Genomic DNA, 11,250 nt, shown 5'->3' with positions numbered 1-11,250 from the left:
AGGGACACACACATTCAGTCCATAGCAGACGTCTTATGGGAACTCGGCCACACCCACCAGTTATGGGCTTTCTGGAGTGTTTATATGCAGAAATGAGCAGAGAGGAGCAGTTGCAACAGGGGTTGTAGGGCGTGCGAAGGCTGAAATCTTTACTATCTGGGTCTCCACAGAGAACGTTTGCTGTCCCTGCTCTGGGTTGGGACACAGTGGGTTGAGACCACAGCTATTCACTGAGCACTGACTGTGCAGGCCCCTGGTGCGGGCGAGAAGGATGTCCTCTAAGAGCCACGGGACACATTAAGGGCCTGCGCCTTAAGTTAGCCAGGGGAACGGAACGGGGAGGCTCTGGGCATGGCTAGAGCAAAGGCCTGGAGGCCAGAAGTCCTCACCACTCGCCAAGGGGGCTCCCCCACCCACAGGGATGTGCCTCCCGGTGCAAGCCCGCCATGGAGGCGCTGCCCACGGCACCGCACCTCCCGGTGTGCAGAGCCAGGCCCGCAGAATGGAGCCGAGTGCCTGCCATGGGCCCACGGAGCAAAAGAGCAGAAAAGGATCTCTTCTCCAGAGCCCCACACTGGGCCTGTGGTTCCCTCTGTCACGTGAGGACAGACGTTGCTTCCCTGGCAGCGGAGGAGGGGCAGGGTCTGGGATGGTCACTCCGAGAAGGAATTTTAGCCTTATTTTCAATGTCACATTTTCCCCCACAGGAGCCCTTGCTCTTGGCATCACTTTAAATCCATTTAATACATAGGAAGGACGTTAACCAAGGAGACAAAAGACGGTACACTGAGGAGAACAAACTGTTGCAGAAAAAAATTAGAGAAGATACAACTAAACAGAAAGACATCCTGTGATCACAGACAGGAGACATAGCACTGTTAAGATGTCAATACTACAGTCTTAATGCAATCCCTATCTAAAGTCCACAGTGTGTGTGTGTGTGTGTGTGTGTGTGTGTGTGTTGCTAAAATAGAAAAAAATTGCCTTGGCCAGGTAGCTCGCTCAGTTGGTTAGCGTGAGGCCCCAATACTCCCAAGGTTGAGGATTTGATCCTCGATCAGGGCACATATAAGGATCAACCAATGAATCATAAATAAGTGGAGCAACAAACTGATGTCTCTCTCTCTCTCTCTCTCTCTCTCTCTCTCTCTCTCTCTCTCTCTCTCTCTCTCTCTCTCTCTCCTTCCTTCCATCCCTCCCTCCCTCCCTCCCTCTCTCTACCTCACCCTCTCTTAAATCAATTTTAAGAATTTTTTTCTTAAGAAAAATTCATCCTAAAATTTATATGGAATCTCAAGGGATCATAATAGCCAAAACAATCTTGAAGAAAAGAAAAAAAAGTTGGCCTTCCAAAGCTACAGTAAACAAAACAGCATGTTGGTGGCATAAATACAGACAGACAAATGGAATAAGGAGCCCAGAAATAAACTCTCCCGTTTATAGGCGAACGACTTTCAACATGGGCGCCAAGCCTACTCATCAGGGCAAAGGACAGGCTTTTAAAGCAATGGTGTTTGGATGTGCAGAGAGCAGAGCGCCTGAAGAACGGCTCCTTTGTGCTGAACACATCCAACGGCAACTTGGGCTTACTCCTCATGGATGGCGGGCTACCCGTGACCTTCTTGTGATATTACGCCACTTGTGTGTGTGTGTGTGTGTGTGTGTGTGTGTGTGTGTGTGTGTTAGGGTAACCGGATATCCACATGCAAGAGAATGAAGTTGGATCTTTATATCATATTCAAATTTAACTCAAATTAGATCAAGACCCAAACAGGAGAGCTAAAACTTATAGAAAGCCCATGTTTTGGAAAACAGGGGTTGAAAAGCTTCATTACTGGGTTTGGCAATGATTTCTCGAATATGACACTTAAAAACAGGCAGCAGGAGTAAAAATAGGTACATCGGACCACATCGAAATTAAAAACTTGTGTTCATCCAAGGACGCTGTCCATGGAGTGACAGGCCACCCGCCTCAGTGGAGAAGGTGTCTGCAGGCCCGCTGCCCGGGGAGACAGCTCTGAAGGAGGCATGGGTTTTTGTTTGTTGTTGTTTTTTTGCATTGATTTTGATTTTGTAAACTACCGGGTTAGAATGTGACTCCCCTTCCAGACTGCATTTCCGGCCCCTCCTTAAATACTGAGCCCATAGTAAGCGCCTCACACGCCTCACCCTGGAACACGCCCTGATAGGAAGTTGAAAAATCCATGGGAAGGTGACTCCTGATCCACTTCATATAAACCCCCACCCCTGTCTTCCACTCTCCCAGGGCCGACTCTGGCTCCCGGGCCTTTGGGCTCCTGCTGCTTCCACCTCTGAACCCCAGATTGTGGTAACACAGGCTCATCCATTCATTCATTCATTCATTCACTCAATACTTTTTTTTTTAGTATCAAGTAGGTATTAGATATGGCACTGGGTACCAGATACCCAGGAGTAAAGGAACCAGAAGTTACCTCTTTCCCAGGGCAATGAAACAGGTAAATGAACAAAGGAACAGTCAGTTCTCCCTTCAGCTCACCCTGCCAGCCACTCTGGTGAATGGCCAGTTTCTTAACCAATCCATTCTCCCTTGTGCCCCAGGACCTTTGCACTTGCTGTTCAGCAACACACTTCTATGGGAACAGAACTGTTTCATGTTTTAATTTTCAGCCTAAATTTTATTTCTCCCCAAAGAAGCCTCCCCACTGCCCATCCAAACGAGGCTCCCTCAGCCTCCACCCTGCTTACCATCCTGCCGGTGAAGTCTCCCTGGGTTTGGTCTGTGCCTCTCACTCTCTGCCCCCTGCAGCAAAGGATATCAGAGGCCAGTGCTGCCTGTGCACAGCTCTCCTCCAGCACTGGGCAAACAACAGGTGCTTAATAAAGACCAACTGAGTTAATGGGTAGAAGACTGAGACCGAAGGCCAGTTCCAGATCCGTCCCCATGGGTGGCCTTGAGCAAATCTCTGAGGAGTTCAGGGTGCTATCCACCTTTTCCTGACCCTGGGGCTCTCTCCAGAACCCCGTCCCACCCTATCTGGGCACCCACCTTATGGCTGAGTGCTGAGACCTGGGAAGGTGGACCTCATGTCTCTCAGTGGCGTCTCACCCCCATTGTCTGCAGGTCTGTGGTCTGCTTCAGCCGCGTGGTCTGACCTCTGCCAGGCAGCCCTCCATCCTGGTCCCAAGAGAGGAGCTCCCGGCCGGCCGAGGCCAACCCCCAAGACTTACTTAATGTGGCTCACTGTTACCGGCCGATGGGAGGTTTGAAGAGATAGGCTTACATTCCCCCAACGTGCACGCACACACTGTTTTGTTTCGTTTTTCTAACAGGCGGGCGCTCAGTTCCATTCAGAGCCGGTGGAAGGACTGACTGGCTAAGGGTCAGTGTGGCGAGGCTGAAACACCAGGTGACAGCAGTGCCTCAGCCCTCGGAGCTCAGCCCCAGGAGGCGACGCAGCCCTGCCACCTCTCACCTCCCACTTCCCGTAGCTCCGCACAAGCGCTGCACCCTGGACGCTGTGCTCGCTGCTCAGGGAGCTGGTCCAGGGCCCTGCTGCTGCCGCCGGCCCAGGGTACGCTGGCCAGGAGCCCTGGCGCGAAGCGCCCACCCCCAGGGCCACCTCCTGCCCCCTCCACCATCTTCTCCACCATCCTCTCCACCAGCGCTGCCGGGAGAGCAGGTGGTGAGCGGGCGGGCACAGTGTGGCCACAGCCTGCCTCCCAGGAATGGCACCCACCCCAGCACCAGGCAAGGAAAGGAAGCGGGGTCCACCCAGGGCCCTGGAAGAACCAGGGCGCAGAGATCGGCCGCTGATGGTTATCCGCACTGTGGGCGGCAGCCCGGAGAGCAACCTCTGTCCGAACAGACCACCCGGTTCAAACAAAGCGGAACAAGGAACAGAATGGCCGCATTGCCGCCACCCGGTCAGCTTCACTCCGGGCAGCGATGCGGCCACGCAGCTCACGGACCCATGTGCCCGGGCCACAGCCGTCCCTGACCTCGTTCTCCTGGAACCCCCCGGTGCACCCCAGGAGGCCACAACCACAGGCTCCGGCCTGGCCCGCCCCCCACAGGCATCCACTCAGACCCTGCGCTCAAGATCTGAACACACCGTGCAACTTGGCTCAGAATGCAAGTGTGTTTTTTAACATATCGCATAACCGGGGTCAGAATGAAAACAGTCCCAAAGCTGCTATTTTAAGGTTCGGGCCTTGGGGCCGCAGTGGGGGTGGGAGGAGGGAGGCAGAGAAAGAATGACAGGAGGGGGAGAGAGTCAGTGGCTTGGAGGGGGCAGAGGGATCACACACAGAAGCTGTGAGGAGATATGGCGCCTGACTTTTCCTTAGATGGGATGTTAAAATGGGTGGGCTGGGTGAAGGGGACTTGAGTGGGGTCCTCGGCCCTCCCCTCCCATGCCCGGCCCCAAGGAGAGGGTGTGGCAGGAAGAGGCCCCTCCTGCTACCTGACAGATGGGTCTGCTCGCTCAGCAGGTCGCTCAGTGTCACTGAGGAGGCCACCTTGCTGCCTGCTGAGCGAGGCTCCCAGCGTGGACCCCAGGACCTCCTGCCATCCCCAGTCTGGCCTCCAGCTGAGACCACGGTGACTCACCGCCACTGCTGCCAGAGGCTGCCCACTGCACAGGTCCCAGCGTCACCGGGGGAGGGCCCAGCCAGCAGGCGGGGCCCTGACACAGCACTGGGAGCCGACAGAGGGCAGGGGACGGCCTCCTAGGCTGATCCTTCTCCCATCCCTTAAACACGATCGTTTTCAAAATTGGTTGTCCACGTTACAAACTCAGACATAATAACTATGGAGGACAATCCTCTCTCCCCTGCTGGCTCCCGCCCTGGCCCCTGACACCTGTTTTCCACCCGGTGATCATGGCAACCCCTTCGAGACAAGTCGGGTCTCAGCACACCCGTCTTCCTCAGGTTAAAGGCCCAAGTCCTTGCAGAGGCCAGCATGCCCAGACCTTCTCCAGGAGGCAGTGATGCCCAGAGGAGGGCACGGGCGAGCGGGCACAGACACGACCCACAATGCTCTTCCGAGCTCCACCCCGAGGTTTTCTGGAAAACCCATAGCGATTGCACCGTCGTCGCTAGGCTCCCGCCAACGGCAGACAGATCCAGCAGACCGCTCTGCCGGCTGCCAGCAAACCCATTTACCAAAAAGACGTAAAAGCAGCCGCCCCGTTCTCAGACTGTCTGCTGCTTTATGCTCTCTCGTAAATCCTGTCTTTGCCTTTGTTCTCTGGCAACACTCACAAATCACTGTTTGTTTTTTTTAAATATAATATATTTTTATTGATTTCAGAGAGGGAGGGAGAGGGAGAGAGAGATATAAACATCTATGATGAGAGAGAATCATTGATTGGCTGCCTCCTGCATGCCCCCACACTGGGGATCAAGCCTGCAACCGGGCATGTGCCCTGACCAGGAATCAAACTGCGACCTTCTGCTTCATAGATCAATACGCAACCACTGAGCCACACTGGCCAGGCTCAAATCACTATATTCTGGCTACTCCTCGGCACAGCCACCTCTCCCCTATTCTGCTTCAACCACACGGGCCCTCGTGCTGAACTTCCAACGCTCCAGGCGCATCACCATCTCAGGACCTTCACACACACTGTGCCCTCCACCCGACCTTCCTTCCCCCAGAGCCACGCAGTGTCTCCACACGTTCTTCCTGTCTTTGCTAAAAGCTGTCTTCTCCATCGGGCTTACCCTGTCAACTTATTAACAAACACTGCAGCCAGCCCCTGGCCCTTCCTGCCACGCACTGCAGACCCCGTGCCCAGCCCCACAATCCCCTTTCCTATCGCACAGACTTACCCACCTATAACCACACAAGTTGCTCACTCTATTGTCTCTCCCATGAGAATGGAAGCACCAAGAGGAGAGAATGGTGTGTCTCTCTCCCCGAGCTGTCTTCCCGGTTCCAGGCACCTTGTAGGTGTTTGAAAATAGTTGTTGAACAAATGGAGAAAGACAACAGCTTCATTCTCCTCGGTCTCCCAGTCCCTTTCAAAGACAACCACTGTGCCCATATTCTTGTGCATCCCCAAGAGACAACAGAGGCCTATATGAGTGTGCGTGTTCTGTGTGTGTGCGTGCTCTGTGTGTGTGTGTTCTGTGTGTGTGCCTGTGTATGCACACACACACACATATGCATGCTCCTCCTTGCACAAAAACAGATGCAGGCTCTCCACTCTGCTCTGGTTTAGTTTGGTCTATATCGGAGGCCACTCAGCGGTGGCCATGACTTTCTCAACGTGCAGCCTGTGAGTAAAATGATTGTAGAATTTCTCATCCAAACCAGTTACAGAGAACACTAGTCATCATTGAGCTGGACCAATCGTAAGCTGGGGTTCTCCAGGCAACCAGAGACATGGGGTGCCTCTCACCGCACACCCCTGGAGGCAGGGTGCACTCTCCGCCATTCTACAGTCCCATCAGCTGCACCGAGTTGAATCGTACTCTTCTGCTTGGTATTCATGAGCTCATCTGCCTCAGTTTTCTCATCTGACATGGGTGTCCCGAGTGGACTGAAAGGCCAGCTGTGACCACACCAGGACAGGCTTTGGAAAGCGGTGGGCCTCCACGTACCGCAGTCTCCGTGCCCAGCCCCAAAATTCCAAATGCAAATCCAAAGTATAGTATGAACTATTTTCCCAAAGATATTGCAGTCCTAACCCCTAGCACCTGTCAGCTGTCCGCAGCACAGTGCTGGGTCTAAGGCAGCCAGGACCGGCGTTCCTCTGCAAGCACGTGTGTCTGGGCGCAACAGCCCTCTGGAGGCAGCGGAGAGGCCTGCGGGGACATCAGGCAATTAGCATTTAGCTCACACCGAGGGCGGGCCGGGGCTCCCAGGGAGTTCTGGAAATGATCTATCTCCTCCGGGCAGTCAGGCAGCTGGGCCTTCAGAGGAGATGCTCTCCCCTGACACCTGGTCTTTCCCCACCTGGCCAGGAAGCGGGCCTGGGAGCGGAGCATGTGTTTATCAAGCCAAAACCCCAGCCCCGGTCCGGATTCTCTGCTGCGACCTCTCCGAGATGCTGGAGACCGAGGCCGAATCGCCTTCGCTGCCCGAGGTGCCCGGCTCCTGCTTGCGGGTCTGAAGCTGCTGCTCTTGCCCTGTGGGGGGTCACAGACCTGCTTTATCAGCAGACGGAGGGCAGACAGACACAAAACTCCGCACAATGTAGGGGCTTTCGTGCACCCACCGAGCCTTAGGCAGGCACCCCTGGTTAAATGCGCGCGCGCGCACGCACACACACACACACACACACACACACACACACAGGGTCCGGGAATCCCGCCGCTAAGAATTTAGCCTGCAGAGAAGGGCATCCGGGGAAGTAGATGTGTAAGTCCACAAGCCCAGGGACACTCAAGACCCCTTCACTACGGAAGTAGCTAAATAAATTCCATCCCTTTGACCCCTACACAGCCATTCAAAATGTGCAAGAGATACTTGCCTTTTCAGAAAAGCTGGGGCCAACTATACGGAGACCTATTTGCCAGTTCTGGGCAAAGATGGCCTCTAAGGGGAGACGCAAGCATGGGCCACGGCTGGCTTTGGGGCCGGTGGAGGGAGAGGTCCTTTTTGATGCTGTGCCTGTGCTCACCAGCAGAACGCTCCGCAAGGAAGGCAACGAAGGCAACACTCCTGAACAGAGGTGAGTGCGAGGACCGGCCGCTCTGATTCCCCATCGCTCCCACTCACTCAGGAGCCACATCTGTGGTCACTACCCTGTTGTACTCACTGGCCTTCCCCCTCCATACCTTCTGAACCATTTAAATGTGTTGCCCATTTCCTTAACTAAATACAATTTAAATTGTACTGGCACATGCTGGTGCAGAAAGTTTGCCAAGGTATGTTTTTTACTTAACGAAGCAAAGTGCAAACAAAGACTAGGGTGTGATTGTCATTTTTTTAAAAAATAGGAAACAGTTCTCAGTGAGAACTTCAACAAGAGATAGAAACCAAAAAAGAACCAGTCAGAACTGAAGAATAGAATAACTAAAATGAAGAATATATAACAGGGCTTTGACATAAAAATTGGGACTCAAAAGAACTGTTGGCCCAGAAAGGAACTCACTACAAACTGATTCATTTGCCTCTCAGTATAACCATTATGGCTTGTCTCAGTTTTGGTTCTTACAAGGGCATTTCTTGGATCACATGATCTTACACATCTAGAGGAAATAATGAACAACATAAACTGATGAACAAAAACAGACCCAGAGAAAGAGAAGAAGAGATCAGACTTTCAAACCTCAGAGGGAAAGTAGGGGAAGGTGGGGATAAGGAGAAGAGATCAACCAAAGGACTTGTGTGCATGCATATGGGCTTAGCCAGTGGCCATGGACAATGGGGGGGGGGGGGGGCGCACACAGGTGTGGAGGGGTTTGGGATGGGAATGGGGGGATGAGGACAATTATACTATAATCAATAAAAATTAAAATTAAATTAAAAAAAGAATATATAACAGGGAATCAACATCAAATTACTGTAGATGTTGCAGAGGATCAGTGATCAGGAAGACAAGGTAGCAGAAAACAACCAATCTGAACAGCAAAACAGAAAAGAAACAAAAATATGAGGATAGTTTATAGAACCTCTGAGACAACCTCAAGTGTACTAACATTCACATCATGGGGGTGCCAGAAGGAGAAGAGAGAGGGGAAGGGATTAAAAACCTATTTGGGGGAGGGGAAGGGGAGATGATGATAAACTTCCCTAGCCTAGTAAAGGAAATAGATCTATAAGTCCAGGAAATGCAGAGAGCCCCAAACAAAATGAACCTAAAGAGTCCCACACCAAGACACATTATAATTAAAATGCCAAAGATTAAAGACAAAAAGAATCTTAAAAGCAGCAAGAGAAAGACAGTTACCTACAAGGGAGTGCCCATACAACTGTCAACTGATTTCTCAACAGAGACTTTGCAGGTCAGAAGGAACTGGCACAAAATATTCAACGTGATGAAAAGCAATGACTTACAACTAAAATTTCTCTACCCAACGAGATTATTATTAGAATTGAAGGAGAGCTAAAGTTTCCCAGACAAGGAAAAGCTAAAGGAGTTCATCATCTCCAAACCATAATTGCAAGAAGTGTTAAGGGACTTAAGTCAAAGAAAAAAAGATTAAAAATACGGATAGCAATATAGAGAAAAATTCTCACTGACAAAGGCAAACACTTAGTAAAAGGCAATTACAACAATAAATGAAGTAATATACACAAATACACATTCACATAAAAGAAGCAAAAATAATGCCAAAACCATACACATGGCCATGGCCGGTTTGGCTTAGTGGGTAGAGTGTTGGCCTGCAGACCAAAGGGCTCCTGCAGGAGGTAACCAATTGATGTGTTTCTCTCACACAGATGTCTTTCCCTCTCTAACTCTCCCTAAAAATATTAATGGAAAAATATCCTCAGGTGTGTATTAACAAAAAATATATACATGGAAGGGATGAGTAAAAATTGTAGTGATTTTAGAATGTGTTTGATTTTAAGCAGCCATCAACTTAAAATAGACTGCTGTAAACATAGCCTGATATATATGAAGCACATGGTAAACACAAATCAAAAATCTATAAATATATATATAAGAAATAAAGAGAACGGAATCTAAACACAACTCTATAAAAGGTCACCATACAAGAAAGCAAGAGAATAAGAAAGAAACAAAGAAATATGAAAGCAATCAGAAAACAGTGAGTAAAATGGTACTAAGTACATATCTGTCAATAATTACTTTAAATAGAAATGAACTAAGTGCTCCAATCATAGGTTGGCTGCATGGATTAAAAAAAAACAAAACAAAAACAAAAACTCAAGATCTAAACATATGCTGGCTCCAAGAGACCCACTCCAGATTGAAAGACACACAGAGACTGAAAGTAAAGGGATGGAAAAATATATTTCATGCAAATGGAATGGAAAAAAAACAACTAAGGAAGCAATATTTATATCAGACAAAACATTCCTCAGAACAAAAACTATACTAGACAAAGAAGGGCATTTCATAATGATAAGAAGATCAATCTCACAAGAGACATAACTCTCGTAAACATACATACATCCAATGCAGGCGCACCTAAATATGTAAAGCAAGTCCCGATGGACAGAAAGGGAGAGAGCTGCAGTAATACAGTCAGTGTGGGGGACTTGACCACCCCACTGACCTCCGTGGGTAGATCTTCCAGACTGAGAATCTACAAGGCCTTTAGCTGGATTCATCGAGGGAAAAAAAGAGAGTTGGCCCAGATAAATATATCAGAGATGAAAGAGGACAAGAGACAACTGACCCCACACAAAAAAAACCCCAAAAGATTCTAAGAAAATACCATGAACAGCAGCTATATGCCAACAAATTGGAAAACCTGGAAGAAATTGATGAATTTCTAGAAACAGATGCTCATCCAAGGCTGACTCGGGAAGAAACAGAAAATGTGAACAGACTGGTAACTACGAACAAAAGCGAGTGGAGAACCTGCAGAGCTGTGTAAGAGTAAGAGACAAGCCATCTCTCCTGGGGCCCGGGGTCCTAAGGAGAGGTCACACCCCTCTGTGACTGCAGGGAGGTGACCACTAGGCAAGACAGGCCTTGCCCCCAAACAAGTCGGTTGTCCCCAGAAAGGAATCCATGGCCTTCAGTAACATGTACACCAGATGGACTTAGTCTGATTGTTAGGACGCTTCACCCAAAAGCAGCAGAAAATGTCTTTTTCTCTGGGATATTTTCCACCTTCATTCTGGGAGTGAGAGGGATGGGCTGGCGGGGAGCTGAGGAGGGCTTCCTGCTGGGGGCCCTTGGGCGGGGCTCCCTGAGGACAAGGAGGAGCCCCCAGCCTGCTCTGCACGGGCTCAACCAGGCCCATCTCTTCCAGGGGCCCCACCCAGAAGCTCAGCCACCCCTGCTTCCCTAGGGCTCTGAGCCTTCAACCAAGAGGAAGGCAAAGGTGGGGCGAGGGGTGGGGGACTCAGGACAGGGGAGCCCTGGCTCTAGGCCTCTCAGAGGAGACGTGAGAAAGATGTATTTTATTTAATAAGCACTTAGACCAATGGTCAGCAAACTCACTAGTCAACAGAACCAAATATCAACAGTACAACGATTGACATTTCTTTTTTTAAGAGCCAAATTTTTTAAACTTAAACTTCTTCTAACACTACTTCTTCAAAACAGACTCGCCCAGGCCGTGGTATTTTGTGGAAGAGCCACACTCAAGGGGCCAAAGAGCCGCAGTTTGCTG

At 50.3% G+C, this 11,250-nt stretch overlaps 1 non-coding gene across 1 annotated transcript; it reads left to right on the top strand.

The window, feature by feature from the left end:
* Nucleotides 1-1,515: 1,515 nt before the first annotated feature.
* Nucleotides 1,516-1,643, top strand: LOC118704031. The gene has a single exon (XR_004983261.1). It is a non-coding gene; the product is annotated as a small nucleolar RNA SNORA11 (small nucleolar RNA).
* Nucleotides 1,644-11,250: the final 9,607 nt, after the last annotated feature.

This window comes from Pipistrellus kuhlii, unplaced genomic scaffold (genome assembly GCF_014108245.1).
Source record: "Pipistrellus kuhlii isolate mPipKuh1 unplaced genomic scaffold, mPipKuh1.p scaffold_m20_p_4, whole genome shotgun sequence".
Taxonomy (NCBI): Eukaryota; Metazoa; Chordata; class Mammalia; order Chiroptera; family Vespertilionidae; genus Pipistrellus; species Pipistrellus kuhlii.
The sequence above is the reverse complement of the archived record's forward strand: the minus strand, read 5'-3'. Positions and strand labels throughout refer to the sequence as shown.